At 43.9% G+C, this 17819-nt stretch overlaps 1 protein-coding gene across 1 annotated transcript in view; it reads left to right on the forward strand.

Annotated features, from left to right (window-relative positions):
* Positions 1-17819, forward strand: part of CTNNA2 (catenin alpha 2) — a 678629-nt gene that overhangs the window by 348825 nt on the left and 311985 nt on the right. The window lies entirely within an intron of this gene.

The raw sequence follows: 17819 nt of genomic DNA on the forward strand, positions 1-17819 counted from the left end.
CAATTTGGGTTTAAAGCCAAAGAACTTTGAAATAGACCCTCCACTGTTTTATGGGAGTGCAGAACTGCACCGAGTTCAGTGGAGCTTTTGTTGACTGACGCTCTCCAAGGCCTGACCTTCTATGCCTGATTTCATTTCTACCGGTTTGGTGTTAATTCAGTGGCAGCGCTGTCAATAGACGTGCTAGAAATACCCTCTTTAGGACTGTCGAGATTACATTTTCATCCGCCAGAACTGCCTTGCATTTTATAGATGTTCTACATTCGATTAGCATCAAGGGCTGTTAAACACTACGCAGTGGTAAAAAACTAGTTCCCTTTGCTGACATTAGGTGTTTTTTGAAACAGGCTCCATCAATCCGGTGAGCAAAAACTATCCATGCCTTTACAATATATATATATATATACAGGCAGCCATGTTAATGCATCCCCCTAAAGCCAGAACAAAGGGCAAAGAAGAGCTTGACTGGGTCAGACCCAAGGACCGTCCAACTCAGGGTCTGTCCAAATGCTTTTGGGAAACATACAAGAAGGAAAACATGGGGTTTCCACCCTGTACCCAAAGATCATGATATGTTTAGTGCATATGTAAGGAAAGACAGCATAATCCTCATTCTACTGGATTGATTCTACAAGAGCAGACACTTCTCTCAGAGCCAAACTACAAGTGACGTCTTACACAGGTTGGACACTAGTCGGCTTCCCTCAAGTTTTGATGGGAAATGTAGGCGTCCTGGTTTTACAGCTTGGCTCTCCATTATAGCTGAAAGACCAGGATGCCTACATTTCCCATCAAAACTTGAGGGAAGCCGACTAGTGTCCAACCTGTGTAAGACGTCACTTGTAGTTTGGCGCTCAGTTTAGATTTTTATTCTTGCTTAGAAGTAGAATGAGATTATCTCCAGAAACCCTACCCTGCCTTCAGAATATGTGGAAAAAATACTACATCTGTATTGTGCTTTCACTCATATTGTGCTCCACTAGCTATATTTTAGTCTGTCATTCAGGTGAGTGTAGAACAAGCAAGGACCTGGTTCTGGTTGCATTGTTTATGAGTATCAGTTGTGTTGAAGAAATACATGAAACAGGTAAGTGTTGTGAGATAAAGGCTGAGAAATGGGACCCAGAGTCTCTGTGGCGGAGTCCTTAGGTTGAGATACTTTTTGAAGTTGGCTCTTCAAATGTCCCCAGTCCACCATAATCTAGTGGATAACATAAATTTTCAGTATTTTTCTTTTAAAATGGAAAGTCTAATTACACGAACACATAATTAATGAAATTAAAGGATTCTTTTCAACAGCTTAATTGTAGGAGGTGATGTGATATTTCACACCTTGAAGAATGTTAGATGGGGGCCAGGGAGAGCCGTTGTATAGAGAAGCACAATCAGAATCACAATTATCAGGAACAAAGACTTGATTGAGAACTGGTGTTGTAGTGTGGTGTTGTGAGTTTCAGACTAACAGTGAAACCCTAAGCAGATCCAACAGGAAGCTGCTGATATAAATTTGGCTCAGTCAGACTTGGATTGAATAGAGACTCTGGATGGTTATCTCATTACCAGAAGTAACTGCCTTTCAGACATCCCATTCAGATTTAACAATGGAGGAAAGGGGTCACACCCAGCCTGGATTGCACACTCCACTTCTTTCATGACTTTTGCAACTGATTTGCATTTGCAGGGGCCTCACTCCCAGCACCCTCTCCCCCTCCACCACCTATATATCTCTGGCCAGTTTCTTCATACCCTCCATGCATCTAATGAAGAGAGCTGTGGTTCCTGAAAGCTTATGCTACAATGAAGTTGATTAGCCTTAAAGATGCTACTGGACTCTTCACTATCCTAAGCAGAGTTACTCCAATCTGAAATCAAAGGGCTTAGACTGGAGTAACTCTGTTTAGGATTTCACTGTACGAGTCCAGAAAGCTGGGCTTAAATCCCCCCTCAGTCATGAAGCTCACTGTATGACCTGAACGAGTCTACCCCACCGGATTGTTATGAAGAGCTGTGTATGCCATTTTGAGTTTTTTGGAAGAAGGTTGGGATAAAAATATAATAGAATATAAGAGAAATATGGGAGAAATAAGGCTTAAAATAAGAAAAAAATAAGGATTTAGTTGGGAGTAGAACTCATTTGTGTGTGGATTAAGAATCCGGTTCCTTGATCAAATAGTTCAAGGAGCCAGATAAAGATGAATGATTTGGGATATGCTGAACAATTTCAATTGGAATAAACTTTAAAAAAAAAAGGGAAGAGAGAAAGAAAAACCTTGTAGAGTCTGGGGAGAGTGCACAACAGAGTGAATAAAGTTTTGAGGAATGGTAGCATGGGGGAGCTAATAATTGTGGTGAGAAAGGTCACCCACAGCAACAATGGCTTGATTATGCAGCTAATCAAAGAAATCAGGAAGGCATTTATTTCTGCCGGTTTTATCTGCTATTGTTTCCTCCAAGCCTTCTGGAAGAATGCCGCCCTGGCCCTTGAGAAGATGTTAATTATGTGATGGTGCAAAATGCCGCCCTCCCTTATCTCTGAATCCTGAGTTTGTCAGGTTAAAGGACACTTCGTTTTTCCATGTCCACACTTCACGGAGATGAAAGCCATGAATTCTAAGACATAATGAGTTGTTTCTACTGATGTTTAAAAAAAAAGAAAAGAATGGAGGGCTATTAAGGATCTTAAATGTAGCAGATCACATTTGGAACAAAATGAGGTGGAGTTTTTAATGAACCCTAAGAGATTTGAAGTATCCAGCTTTCAATGAACAGCCAACAAAATGCCAAAGACCTTGAAGAGTAGTTTTAGCTGTTAAGGATGCTTGCAATGACAAAACTCAGAAATGTGATGTATTTAGACAACAATCCTGGCAGTAAACATTGGCCTGCCTATCTGCTTATTATTGAACACTAAAGGAAAGAGGGGAAGAAGGGGATATAATACACTGAAATATGCAAAAACATAGACGTTCCGAGGAGGTGTAGTGGACTGAGAGTTGGGCTTGATTTTTGTAGACCAGAATTCAAAATCATTGCTTAGCAATGAAACTGTTTTCAGGAGGCCCAAGCCACTTTGTTTGTAAGGGCCAAGTTGAGGACAAAATTAATGGGACCTTGTCGCAGAGATAGGGAAGCCCTGGAATGGGAGTATCAGCCACAGTGCAGTGCCTCTGTGCTGGGCTACCAACTGGTCCTGGCCCCTACACATTCCCTTTCTGCTTCCTTCCCACTTGCCTCATTCAAGCACTGGGCAGGTGGAGCTTTGGTAGAGCACTGCCACCAGCTTGTTTTTAGGGGGTTGTCTTTACTTAAGACCAGGGCTGGTGCCAGGGTTTCTGGCGCTTGAGGCGAGATACCTACTTGTGCCCCTCACCCCTTCAGCCCTGTGCGATGACGTGATGTCATCACACAAGAGTGTCCCCCTCTCCTGAGATGGGCGGCAGCGGCCTGCTTCCCCGCTCGCTGCTGCTACCTGGGTGCCCGGCTCGCCGGGAGCTGAGCTGAGGCAGGCGGCAGCGGCGGAGAGGCGAGTGGGGATGTGGCCCAGTTCCAGGTTGGGGGGGGGTCATTTGGGACCAGCACGGCGCCTCCTTCAGAGTTCAGCACTCGAGAAGGCTGCCAGCACTGCATCCATGGATGTGCTGGGCCTGCTTAAGACAGGGCTCAATTTCCCTTTGAATTCCACTGGCAACATCTAGGGTTGCCCATCACTGGTGCTCCCTGTCCTCCGCCAGTGATGGGGGGCAATGTAACTTCAGGGTCTTCACCGGGAACTGATGTTACTGTATTGCACAACGCTTCCCCTCCCCATGTTCGATCTCCAAAAGCTCCTGCTAGTGCCAAGCACAGGCCTGGCAGCCCTGCCAGCACCCCTTGGACTCTGTAGACAACCCCGTAGAGTTTCTGGTGAGTCCTAAAGCGGTCCATCATCATTTCTGAGTTTTTCCAAGCAGTGATGTTAGTGCATACACGATGTTAGGCACCCCTTATACCCCTCCCAGCTCCCACCCATTGCCAATCACAGCATGGCAACCCTAGTTAAAGTCCTCTTACCTTTTTTAAAAATAATAATAATAATAATAATAATTTATTCATTTTACCTTACAGAATTTTATGTTTCACTAGACACCTTCTTTTGAGTTTTGAACATTCATGTCTTGTAGTGGTCCTTGATCTATCTATCTATCTATCTATCTATCTATCTATCTATCTATCTATCTATCTATCTATCTATCTATCTATCTATCTATCTATCTATCTATCTATCTATCTATCTATCTATCTATCTATCTATCTATCTATCTATCTATCTATCTATCTATCTATCTATCTATCTATCTATCTATCTATCTATCTATCTATCTATCTATCTTTCTTTCTTTCTTTCTTTCTTTCTTTCTTTCTTTCTTTCTTTCTTTCTTTCTTTCTTTCTTTCTTTCTTTCTTTCTTTCTTTCTTTCTTTCTTTCTTTCTTTCTTTCTTTCTTTTTCTGTAGCCATTTGTTGAGAGAGGGAGAAAGCCTAAAAAAGGGTTACTGTTTTAAGGTTCAGGTAGGTACATTCTGTGGAAATTAGGGTAATCCACTTCAGTGGTTTCATTACAAAGCCATTTGTGGGCCTTAAGCAGGATTTACATTTTAAATACTGGATTGCAACTGATTGTGACAGCTTGGAGGAAGCAGTGGATCTTTTGGGTGATGCTCAGGACAAACCTAGCAGGATCAAACGTAATGGAAAGCAACTAAAAGCTTTGAAAGTATAATGTGATCATAGGGAGGTTAAGTGACTTTTGATCATGCATGCTCATTAGAAAACTTCAAAATTCAACACATAAGCAATGGCAGGATTAAAGTAGCCATCTTTATTTTTAAATGTTTCATTTGTACTTTAATTGAAAACCATTTTTTCTCCTTTTGCATAAAGGAAATGAGTGACTATCACTTTGTGTGCCTTTGGCATTTGATTAAGGTGATTTTGTACCATGGGACTCTTCACCAGGTACAAGTTACTTATCTCCTGGTAAACTAAATAAAAGGGAGGCCAGCAAGAACATCTGTGAAGAAGATATGCTCTTACTGATCTCTGTAACTTGGGAAATAACAGACATGTCTGTAGTGAATGACAATAGCTTTTTAAAAACCCTCCTTTTTCCTCAGACTGAAAAAGAAACCTGAACTGGAAAGTTCTATAAAGATTGGACCTTAGGACTGACAACTGTCAGATGGTGGCAGCAGCCTGCTGTCACTGCACCCAATTGCTTGTTGCCGATTAATGTGACTACGATAGGAAAATCACAGAACCCCAGAACCTATGTCACATCTTACTGAGATGCTCTAGGAATTCTACACATCTGCCAATTTGTCAGATTCCTAGAGCTCTGTGGGGTGAGTGTTTCATCACATCCGTTGTGATGTCACAAGGTCAGTGAAGACATTTTCCAGGGTTCCACTTTAGAAACCCCCCCAAGGGTTGCCAGTGATGGGCTAGCAACCCTTTTGGACCTGACAGCCTGCTCTGGTCTGCCGCTGTTGTAGAAGCACATTTTTGCTTGTTTGACTAGTTCCCCTGTAGTGCCTTCCTACATTCGAGCAGAGGTGAAATCTCCATGTGTGGATTTGCTGCAGATTTGAATCCCAGAAGGAATTGGGTGAGCTTAGGGCTCCTCCTAACAATTGTGGGCTGTTGTGGTCCAAGAAAGAATGATAAGTATGATGTTGCCATTATCCAGGAGCCCCGTGGCGCAGTACTGCAGCCCAAGCTCTGCTCACAACCTGAGTTTGATCCTGGTGGAAGCTGGGTTCAGGTAGCCGGCTCAAGGTTAACTCAGCCTTCCATCCTTTCAGGGTCAGTAAAATGAGTACCCAATTCCCTGGGGCTAAAGTGTAGATGACTGGGGAAGACAATGGCAAACCACCCCATAACAAAAAGTCAGCCAAGAAAACGTCGTGATGTGACGTCCCCCCCATGAGTGAGGAATGACTCAGTGCTTGCACAGGGGACTACCTTTACCTTTTTTTGCCATTACCCAAATGGCACCCAGTTCTGTTTCTCCTTTCCATCTAAGACAGGAGAGATAGTGAAATGTCTGAACTGGTGCTTGAAATCAGAAAGGGACTGGATAAGGGCCAGTAAACCAAAGCTATATCCTTACAAGACTACAGACACACTGCTGACCAATCAGTCCAATTCATCCTGTTTGTGGATTACAGTACCCCCTAAGGAGCAAGTTTGCAGATTGGGGGTACTGTTAGATATAGTCTATTAATTGGATGGAGGCAGTGGTCTCCTTGTTGCAATTTGTGCCTAAAACAAGCTTTTCTGATCCAACTCATCTCCCTTTCCCCCTTCTGTGATTTTTTAAAAAATAAAATCTCTAAAATGATTTCCTCTTCATAACAACTGAAGAAGTGAGCTCTGACTCACAAGAGCTCTTCCCGGAATTAATGTTGTCAGACTTCAAGCTGCCACTGGACAACTGTTTTATTTTAGGGTACTAGACTAATACAAGCAGCCTTAATAGCCCAGATGGCCTGTTCTTGTCAGAGTTCGGAAGCTAAGCCGGGCTTCCACATGGTTGGGTGACAACTAGAGATGGGCACGAACCTAAATGCCCTGAACCACAAACCGCACGGTTCGGGTTTTTTGCGGTTCGTGCCCATCTCTAGTGACAGCCAAGGAAGACCAGGGCTATGATGCAGAGGAAGGCAATAGCAAGCCACCTTTGCTCATCTCCTGCTGTGAACATTCCACGAGTCAGTTTCAACTCGACAACACACTTTTACCTTTTTGAGACTGAGAGCCAAACTACAAGTGACATCTTACACAGGTTGGACACTTGTCAGCTTCCCTCAAGTTTTGATGGGAAATGTAGGCATCCTGGTTTTACAGCTTGGCTCTCCATTACAGCTGCAAGACCAGGATGCCTACATTTCCCATCAAAACTTGAGGGAAGCTGACAAGTGTCCAACCTGTGTAAGACGTCACTTGTAGCTTGGCTCTAAGACAGCTACCTCACTGAAATGACCAGCTGCAGCCTTTCCCTGGAAACCATGAGCTGGAAACAGTTGCCCATGTTTAGTTCACATCTAGCTTTATTCATTCATTCGCTTCATTCCTACCCCACTTTTCTCCCAAATTGGGTACCCGAGCATCATTCTCCTCTCCTGTTTTATCCTCACAAAAACTCTGAGGTAGGTTAGGTTGCAGAGATGTGTGTTGTATGCGGGTGGAGGATGGGATCAAAAGTCACCAAGCAAGGTTCCGTGGCAGGTTCTCCCAGATCCTAATCCACAACTAACCACTAAACAGCTTTGGATATAGCTTAGACTATGGTAATGCACTCGAGATGGGTGCTTATTTCACAGACTGGAAACTTCAGCTGATTTGGAATGCAGCCAATCTGGGCAATTTAGAGAGATCATTTTACCCCAATGCTGAAAGGCTCCTACTGGATGCCAGTTTGTGTCTGGGTACAATTCAAGGTTCATGGTAGTGACTAATTTAAGCCCCTTAAGCCCTTACTTTCTGTGTGCTCTGACCTACCAACTGACAACCTGCTATGACTGCCCTACCATAAGAACGTACGTGGCACAGCATTGAGAAGGGACCCTTTAGGTTGTGGCGCAGAAAGGCTGTGAATTCAATTTTGCAGGGAATTAATATTTTCCCCCAGCCTCAGTCCTGTAATGTGTGTGTACCATGTGTTTGCATGTATGTCATTTTTCGTCACAGAGTGGACCATGTGGAAGGAGACCTTTCTTGCAAATAAGGCAACATTATAAAAATGACGTCATAAAGCCACCAGTGTAGCTTTAACGCGGCCGTTTAAAACTCAGCAGAAATGCTGCAGAAGGTGAGGTCACGTGATACTTCTTCAACATATTGTAAATAAACCATTTCCATTAGTGTTCTGATAACTCTGTGAATGTGGAAATTAGGAGATAAAATTAAATTAACTCCGATTGCCTTAAACTTTTGTTCGGCTTTTCACCAACTAGCAGATGTACAAATATCACCTCTTCGTTTGTGTTATGCTTGGAAGAAAAACCCTGAAGCAATCAAGTCATTTATACAATGGAATGTACAATCTAATAGATGCTTATTGTTCCATGGGCATGGCTTTAAAAATTGCTTTTGTCTTATCAGCGATTGGACATTTAGCTGCCATCACTCCTCTACCATCCTTTTTAAAGTTTGGCGAGTGTGTTTGTGTGCTCTTTGTGCAGTCGCAAACAAGGAAGCTTATAGAGACAATGGTATTAATGAACTGCATAGCAAGTCAGAATGATGTAGTGATTGGAGTGTCAGGCTAGAACCCGGGAGATGCAGGTTCAAATCCACCCTCAGACATGAAGCTTTTCAGGTAACATTGCTCTCTCTCTCTCTCTCCCTCCCTCCCTCCCTCCCTCCCTCCCTCTCTCTCTGCACCTAACTTTTCTCATGGGGGTGTTGTAGAAGTAAAATAGAGGAGGAAAGAACCATAGTCTCCACTCTGAGCTTCTTGGAGAAAGAGTAGGTTATACATTTATTTATTTTTATTTATACCCCTCCCTTTCTTCCCTTACAAGGGCAAGCAAGGAGGGTAATGAATCAAAACATACATAATAAAAATCACATCTTAAAAACCATTAAAACACATCATTAAAACAATTAAAACCAGAGCCAAAATGCATACAAAAACACAGAAAAAGCAATGAAAACATTAGGCAGGAAGGAGGGATAGAATACCCACAGGAGAAATCAATTTGAGTAATACTTGTGGGATGTCTGCAGAAGGAGTTTTGGAAACAGTATCAATATTGCAACCATGTTTGCTTTGATCCCAGAATTGAGACGGTTGTACGTTATGTGTAAAGACCCCATGAAAAGCAACTTAAAGATGTGTGACCTTGATACTGATGATTGTGCCAGAGGAGAAAACTGTATGTCACATTCATTACATCACATCCTACCCCTCTGTCCACAAAGCCTCCCCCTCTCCGTTTCCCTACCCCTTGCCATATACCCATATACCCCTTGCTGAATATTAGGCTCCAAGGTACAATGGGTGTTGCTTGACTCTGGGAACATTTTGTTTGAAGACTGGTCACATTCATGTTTCCGTGCACTGGCCACAGCCCCTTCTTCAACATGACTCCTTTCCAAAAATTATGTTCTCTTCAGTTTTTCTTCAGTTCTCCAGCTTTTATCTGTTTTGAGTTCCAAGGTTGGAATCCTTGCATTGTGAAGCAGGGGAGGAAGGGATTCGAATGTCTGACTTGTGCAAATCCTTTATATAAGTGGGAGGGGGAGTTCTTTTCTTCTATCAAGATATTCATTAATGTTTCAGTATTGGCATAATAAAGTGAATAAAAGGACTTCATTCCACTGCAGATCAAGATAGTTTTCTAAGGACATTAAATTAGACACTGCCTGGAGATACGCACCGGCTATCTGTTGGCCTTTTAAGCCAGTCTAAATTCAAAAGACAGAAATAATTCACATGGTGCGTGTTAATATTCCTGTGGCAGAACATCTGATAAACAGAGAAATATCACACAAAACCCTTCCTCCTTTGTAATCTTAGGCACAGCCATGCCCCCCGCCCCCACACACACAGTAAGGCAGTGAGTTAATTAGTAAATCTGAATGTGGTCTCTGGAAGAAGAGATTCTTTTTTCTTTCTTTCTGGAGATGGATAAATCCACATGGGCACGCCTGTGTAACTCAACATAAAAGTTGCAAAACAGTGCTGAAGTCCTGAGAGCACAGACGGGCTTTCCCAGTAACAACTATGAAGTTCTCCTTATTCGTGGATCCTTGCCATGTATTGATTTTTTCCTCCGTTCATGACATCCTTGAGATGATTCAGAGTGGCTTTCTTGGGACTCCTGAGCAACTATCCTGTCCAGTTTCATACTTGCTTAACTGGAACAGTATAACAGCATTGCATCCTGTTAGAGCATAGCACAGTGATTAAGTGGTTGAGTTGTGAATCAGCACTCTCCTAGTTCGACTCCCACTACTGCCATGAGCTCAGCAGGTGGCCTTGGGTGAACCACTCCTCTCAGCACCAGCTCCCTATCTGTATTGTGGGGATAACGGTACACTGGCTTTGTTCACAGCTCGGAGCGGGACACTAATCTGTCTAGAAGAGCGGTATATAAGCACAGTAATGGTTACAGGAGCTGCTGTAGTGTAGCGGTTAAATGGTTGGGATGTGAATCAGCACTCTGCTGGTTTGACTCCCACTACTGCCATGAGCTCAGCAGGTGGCTGTGAGTAAGCCACTCCTCTCAGCCCCAGCTCCCCAGCTGTAGGGTAAACACTGACTTTGTTCACCGCTATGAGTGGAGCACTCATATTTTCTAGAAGAGCAGTATATGCATAGTTGCTACCTAGCCCTCGCTGTGGATGCAGTTTGGTGGATCAGAGGAGACAGCTGTGTCTCTTCTGATCCTTTCATTCATTCATTCTCCTTTCATTCAACCTCCTTTTCTTCCATTCTCTTGGATCACTGGTTCCCATAACTACCTCTCAGTCAACAGCTGGACATTACCCAGCTGCCCGATAGACATTCTTTCAACCACATAAAAGCAGTGCTAGGAGAACATTGCACTGACCGAACCAGTCTCATGACGAGTCTTTCCTTGCTATAGAACTGGCATTTCTTTGGGAGAGACCCATGTGATCTGCTCACCCATTTGGTTAAGCTATGTAAATATCCATTCAGGAGTGCAGGAGCTGGTCACAAATGAGGTCACCACATGGCTGGGATGATGTCTAACAGTTAACTCTGTGGTGTGATCTGTAATACAGCAGTGTAGATTCGATGCTCACTTCTTGCCCGACAGGTCTCTCGACCACACATGCAATAGCTATTAAACCTTGACATGGAAGACTCTTGCCCGTCCACTCAAGCCACAAGGTATGAAGCTTGCAGAACGGAGGGCAAGGGCCGACAATGCTGACAAACCGCACCGTTTTGCGGTCTCACATGAGAGCAGGGAGCCAGCACAGCAAAATGAGAGATGGAGGTTTGTGTGTGTGTGTTAACGTCAAACCCTTAAGCCAAATAGAACTGAGCAGAGAAGAGGCTTAGTAAGAGGTGTGGGATGAAGGCATGACTGGAAACTAGAGATCCTCTCCAGCTGAATTTCTCCCTGGATTTGGGTGTGTTCTGGATTTCTCTTCTTCCATTTGATTTCCAAATTTTATCCAATTGTTGTATTTGCAGTTTCCAGATTAACCTCCCCACACTCATTATTTAATATGTATGAGCACCAGGGCTTTTTTCCAGCAGGAACGCAGTGAAAGAGAGTTCCAGCACCTCTTGAAAATGGTCACATGGCTGGTGGCCCCACCCCCTGATCTCCAGACAGAGGGGAGTTTAGATTGCCCTCCGTGCAGCAGCGTGGAGGGCAATCTAAACTCCCCTCTGTCTGGAGATTAGGGGGCGGGGCCACCAGCCATGTGACCATTTTCACTGAGGGGGATTTAAACTTTAAACCCCCCCCTTTGTTCCAGCTGACCCAAAGTGACATCATAGTGTGGTCCTGAGTTCCACCACTGAGTTCCACCACCTCTTTTCCCAGAAAAAAACCCTGATGAGCACCAATATTAAAACACTGTTTTAAAAACCCTTTTTGAACCATATGGTAATATCAGATTCTTTTATATGTGATGTTTTAAATTGTGTGCTTGCACGCATTTGGTAAATGTTAAGAAGGGGAAAAGACAGAACTCAAAGCCAGCAAACTGTCCAAGTACCAAGTCCATAATTAATTTTAGAAATCCTTCTAGTTAAATCAGACAGTAGACCAAATAGACAGAATAAATCCATGGGACAATCATCAAATGGATCAGGGAATATCCACTCATCTCTTTTGGAGAAAATGGCCCAACTATCTTCTGTTCTGAAAACCAGTCGTGGCCACCATGGAGCTGATTTGTGGGCTTTCCCCTTGCATCTGATAGACCAGGAAACCCAGAAGCAATCCCTTGTTTGTGTCACAGAGGAGGCTAGGGAAACAACATTTAGACCCTCAAGCATGGACATTGTCACAGCTATACATATTTATAATATCAAAATCTCCTGGGATGTCTTGACTATGATTGAGCTGAATATTTCAGTGATTTGATCCCCCCCCTCCTCTGGAATGCTGCCCAAAGTTAAAATGGAAAATAAATAAATATTGAATTTCGATATGTTTATATGTGTCAGCAGGGCTTTTTTTCAGGGGGAATGCAGGGGAACGGAGTTCCGGCACCTCTTGAAAATGGTCACATGGTTGGTGGCCCCGCCCCCTGATCTCCAGACAGAGAGGGGTTTAGATTGCCCTCCGTGCCGCTCAGCGGCGCAGAGGGCAATCTCAACTCCCCTCTATCTGGAGATCAGGGGGCGGGGCCACCAGCCATGTGACCATTTTCTCTGAGGGCAACCCACGGAGTTCCACCACCTCTTTTCCCAGAAAAAAAGCCCTGTGTGTCAGGACATAAAACATTCTGGCAATATTTGTCATTAACATCATAATCTGGGGTAAAGATAGCTGTCACATTTAATTCTATTAGCATTACCCACCTTGTTTCTCAAATGCAAATATAAGCTCCCCCCCCCCCCGCAAGGGGAGAGCAAGTTCCTTAACTATTTCCTCAGCTGCTATTTTCCCACTGAAAAATCCCACCCTAACTTCCTCTGCAGGGGGGAAATTACAGCAACCTGTATCCCTGCCCGGTTGATGTAAAAACAGCATTTTTTTTTCAACTTGCCAATGGAGAAACTGCAGATAAAAGTTAGATTTCCTCAAAACCCGCACATGCATTTGGAAAGCTCAAAAATGGTTTTAGGCAGGTAGTCATGTTGGTCTGCAGTAGAATAGCAGGATTTTAGTCCAGTGGCACCTTAGAGACCAACGAGATTTTCAGGGTGTGAGCTTCCAAGAGTTCAAGCTCCTTTCGTCATACACGAGTAGGAATGGAAATCCCTGAGCCTTTATATCCCAGCCAGACTCATGTCTGAAGAAGGAAGCTCAGACTCTCAGAAAATCTTGTTGGTCACTAAGTTGCCACTGCACTCAAATTCTGCTGCATGATATTAAATGTAATATGCAGATCTTCTCTAAGGCAGAGATTAAATTTAGGCAGGGGTCTTGTTTTGTGGGTATTTACTCTCATACAGAAAGTGCCCAATTTCATCATTTCTTTCCCACAAGGGACTTTAATAGCATTGTGTGCCCATGCCCATCCCCGCAATGAACATTTAAGCCGTGATCTGGTGCTAGACATTCGGGTGTTGTCAGTGCAGTAGGAGAATCATCTTTATCCCAAACAGTGGCTGATTCCACACATGTTGGATATTGCGCTTTCAATGCACTTTAGCAATAGTTTAGAAGTGGATTGTGTGTTTCACACACAAAAAATTCAGTTCCAAGTGGTGTCTAAAGAGGATTGGAAGTGCATTATCCAATGTGTGCGGAATCAGCAAGTGTTTCCCACCCCCCCAATATACATGCCCCCCACATGAGTTAACTTCTTCTTAGCAACTGTGATACATGTAGCCAAATCTGTTCCTAGGAATAAGGCAACTAATTTGAGAGAGGAAAAAAAATAAGTACAGTGCCAAAGCAGCAGGCCTTCGAGGCTGTAAAGAGGCATAGAAAAAGTGTGGGGGTGTCCAGAACTACCCCCCCCCCGACTCCCACTCGAGAGCTAAAAATGCTTGCTGCTGAGGCTTCAGCTCTGTGCAGTACTGAAAACCACTTTCAAAATGAAAAAGGCTCGCATCCACTATTAATATTACGGCTTTACAGAAACATCATCACGGTTATGCTTTTGTCAAAATAAGGAAAGAAAGCATTATGTTTTACGTACCATTCCCGCATAGAGGAAATTAAAAATGTATTGTGAAGTTGGAAGGAACCTTGAATATTTAATGAGAGTTTTTATGAGATATTCAAAGACCACTTTTTGCATGTGACTCAGCAGAAATTTATTTTTGTCGTGTATCTATATTTCCATCTGTGTCTTCTAATGCTCTGTAGCACTTTTGCCTCTAAATCTGGTGTGTTGATAGCACTGTCTACTTTGTGGCAAGTTACTGGGATTTGTCTTTCACTTCATGTGATCTTAATCTCTCACACACCCCTCCGCCAGTGATAATTTGATGTCCCCTTCAGGGGGGAAATATGATCATTTAAGAAAATAGGCATGGATAGATAAGAGGGACAATGTAGGGACAGCTGAGCAGAAGTAGGATTTGAAGGGATTGGGAACAGCGATAATGGCATCCAGCAGAATTAGAGCACTGGAACAGATGTTCCTGAAACAGTTTCAGGCAAATAACAGTCCTTCCTGTACAGCACCATTGGCTGACCCAGTTGAGGATAGTTATAGGCAGTGGTGGCCTTGGCTCACGAGTAGAACACCAGCTTTGCATGAAGAAGGCCTCAAGATTCATCCCTGGCGTCTCCACTTAAAAGATCTCAGTAGCAGGAAAGACCTGAGTCTGCATAAGATAATTTAATTTAATTTAATTTAATTTATTATATTTATATTCCGCTCTCCCCGCTTTCGCAGGGTCAGGGCGGATAAGCAGAGAGCTGCTCCCATTGGGAATAAATAATGAGCTGGATGGCCCAGTGGCCTGATTCGGTAAAAGAGAAGTGGGTAGATTTCATATTGGACGTCTTTGCATGCAAGACTGTTTTAGGGGAGAGGATGTGGATGAGTGGCAGAGCATCTGCCAGGCACACAGAAGATTCCAAATCCAAGCACTGCAGTGCTCTAGGCTAGATGGACCAGTAGTCTAATAGTCTACAGAGTTAGCTGGTGTCTGACCGGTATGATCAGAGTCGGGTTGGCCTGACCTCTGGGCAAACCTAGATGATTGTTCAAGACATCAGACTTTCAGGAGTGTCCAAAAGGTGAGAGAGCTTCTTTACTGGGTGCCTTTCTCCTAAAGGCGAAAGGGAAGTTGCCGCCTGCCCATCCTCCTCCTTCCCTTTTATCCTTCTAACCCTGTCAAAGCACTAGCATTATCTGGGGATTGGATAAACACACGGAGCAGAGGTTCACCAGTGGCTCTTAGCCACAAGGTATAGATGGAACTCTCTGTCTAGGGCAGTGATGCTCTGTATTCTTGGTGTGTGTGTGGGGGGGGCAATCAGTGGGAGGGCTTCTAGTGTCCCTTCCCCACTGGCAGACCTCCTGAGGACACCTGGCTTTTGGCCACTGTGTGACACAGAGTGTTGGACTAGATGGGCCATTGGCCTGATCCAACATGGCTCCTCTTATGTTCTTATGTGTCGCCACTGCTCCATCACAAAGTAGCCTGGCCAAGTGGGGTCTGGAGATCTCCCAAAATTACAACAAATCTCCAGACTAGAAATATCAGTTTCCCTGAAGAAAATGGCTGTCTTGGAGGGTGGACTTTATGGCATTACTAGCAAGAAGACCCATTGTGGAAAAAAAGGAAACAGACTCTAGAAAGGGGAGGACAGGCAGGCAGGCATTGCCTCCTCTTCCGTGACTGATCATGGCCAGGTGAAGGGGGGTGGGTATTCCCTCCTGCTCCATGCCAGATCCCAGCTGGATGGAGGAGGTGGACATTGCCTCATTTTCTGTTCATGATCCCAGCTGGTGAAGGCAGGGGGGTGAGCATTACCACCTGCTCCTCTCCTGATCCAGGCCGAGTAAAGGGGGAGTTGCCATCTGCTCCGCACCTGATCTTCGCTGGGTGAAGGGGAGCAGGCATTGCCAACTGCTCCACTCCTGATCATAGCCAGGTAAGGGGGTGGGTGGGCATTGCCTCCTGCTCCACGCCTGATACTGGCCGGGTGAAGGGAGGCAGGCATTGTCTCCTACTCTGTGCTTGATCCCAGTAGGGTGAAGGGGGGGCATTGCAATGTGCTCCACGCCTGACAACGGCTGGGTGAAGGGGGGCGAGCATTGCTGTCTGCTCCGTGCCAGATCCAGGCTGGGTGAAGGGGAGCGGGCTTTGCTTCCTGCTCTGTGCCTGATCTCTTCAACAACAGGGGGCTCCTCTGAGTAAAGGATACACCATAGAAAGAAAAACCTTGAAGGTCTACTGAAATAGTTATATGTAATAGTTATATGTAAATTTTGTATTTTTATTAAGATTTTTTTGTAATTTTTATAAAGTTCAGTGCATAATGCAAAGTGCTAACGTGCTGATAAATAATTCATAATAAATATACCATTCAATAATTCAATAAGTATCCAATAAATTATTCAATAAAGAAACATGTAATCCTGATCAAAAAGTCCAACCAGTTTAGTTTCTCCAATCAGATGTTGTTGTATACACTTGAGACGTTTTTTTTTAACGTCTCTTGTCCTATAGTCCTGTTCTGCGGATGTTAATGTCCTTCTGGAGCTTCTTCACAAGAAGAAGCTGAAACGGGATATCAGGCTGGCAGAACCCGTCAGGCTCTTCAGTCCAATTTTTGGCCTTTGGCTGCAACCACTAGTCCATGCTGTCTTGTGAAGAAGCTCCAGAAGGGTAGGTAGTGAGTGGGCCTGATTCGGCCTGAAACGGGCCCATTGCAGGGCATGGGCGCGCGCCGCAGCAGGGCACAGGGGCATGTCATGCCACCCGGGGGTGAACCGTGCTGCCCAGGGGGTTACCCTGGGGGCGCGCCCCCCTCTGGTCAGGTAAGTGGGGAGGGGGGAGAAGGGGGGAGCAGAGGATCCCCTGCCCCAGGCAGGAGAATGGCAAGCCTATATTCCTGGGATGTACATAATATCAAGCATATACCAGCATTAAATAATGCCTTAAAGCTGAATTCTGATTTCTAATTTCTAATTAAAGTTGTTTTGATTTCTAAAGTTAAATTTTGATTTCTTGAACCAAACTATCTATTCAACAGTTAACAGTTTATAAAGTGAAAAGAAAAGAAACTCCTAGGCTGTTACATTTTGCCTAAAACTTGATGCACGCATATGCACATAATGTAAAGGGGAGAAATACTCTCGGGGTAGATAATTTATTTTAAATGACTAGGCAGGTGGTAGAGGTCAGAGCCCACATAGCGTTTTTGTTTCTTTGTTTGTTTTTAACTTTCTAACCAGCCAGCTTTCCCAATGGGGCCAAAACTTTTAAAACCTTCCATAGAATTGTTACCACTCCAATGTTCATTAACAGGCCTCTGGAGATTCCTTGATCTTTATAAAAAGAAACTGAGTATAATCTGGGGAACAAGCCTAGTATGAGTCAGCCAGAACAGTGGGTGTAGATAGGCGGAGGATTACTCTAAGCACAGTTTGCAACACATTTTAATGACCTTGTTATAAAGAATGTTAGAATTTATATCAGTCAGTTCTAGATCTGTCATCCTATAATCCCTTGTTTTACGCCAAGGACAGGCCTGAACTATAACAAAATTAGCACTCCTAAAAAAAATTCTTCCCCTTTCAAATTTCATACCTTCAATTATTCTGTCTTGTGAATCTGGCCAAGGAAAAAAAGATAACAAGACTATCTAGTGTCCACTGAACTGTCTTTGTTTCGGTGAATCTAGGCACTTCCTTGCCTTTGTTCATTTATGGAAGTGGCAAAGGAGACAGAAAAGAGATCACCCCCAGCTCATGGTATCTGCTCCCCAACATGGATATCTGGTAGGACTTCCAAAGCAAATGGTGTTTGCATCAGTAGATGTATTCAGTTATCGCTAACGCCATCAGGATTGCAGAGCAAGAACAGCTGAATTGAGATTTTGTGGCGCTCCAATTAATAAACAGTTATGTTCCCATGCCAAAAAAGTTCTGAGAAGTTCTGTGGATGAGAGTTATAGGAGGTGGTTGAATGGTTCAAAGCTACGTATACTTC

Source organism: Eublepharis macularius, chromosome 10, assembly GCF_028583425.1.
Source record: "Eublepharis macularius isolate TG4126 chromosome 10, MPM_Emac_v1.0, whole genome shotgun sequence".
In the NCBI taxonomy this organism is placed as follows: Eukaryota; Metazoa; Chordata; class Lepidosauria; order Squamata; family Eublepharidae; genus Eublepharis; species Eublepharis macularius.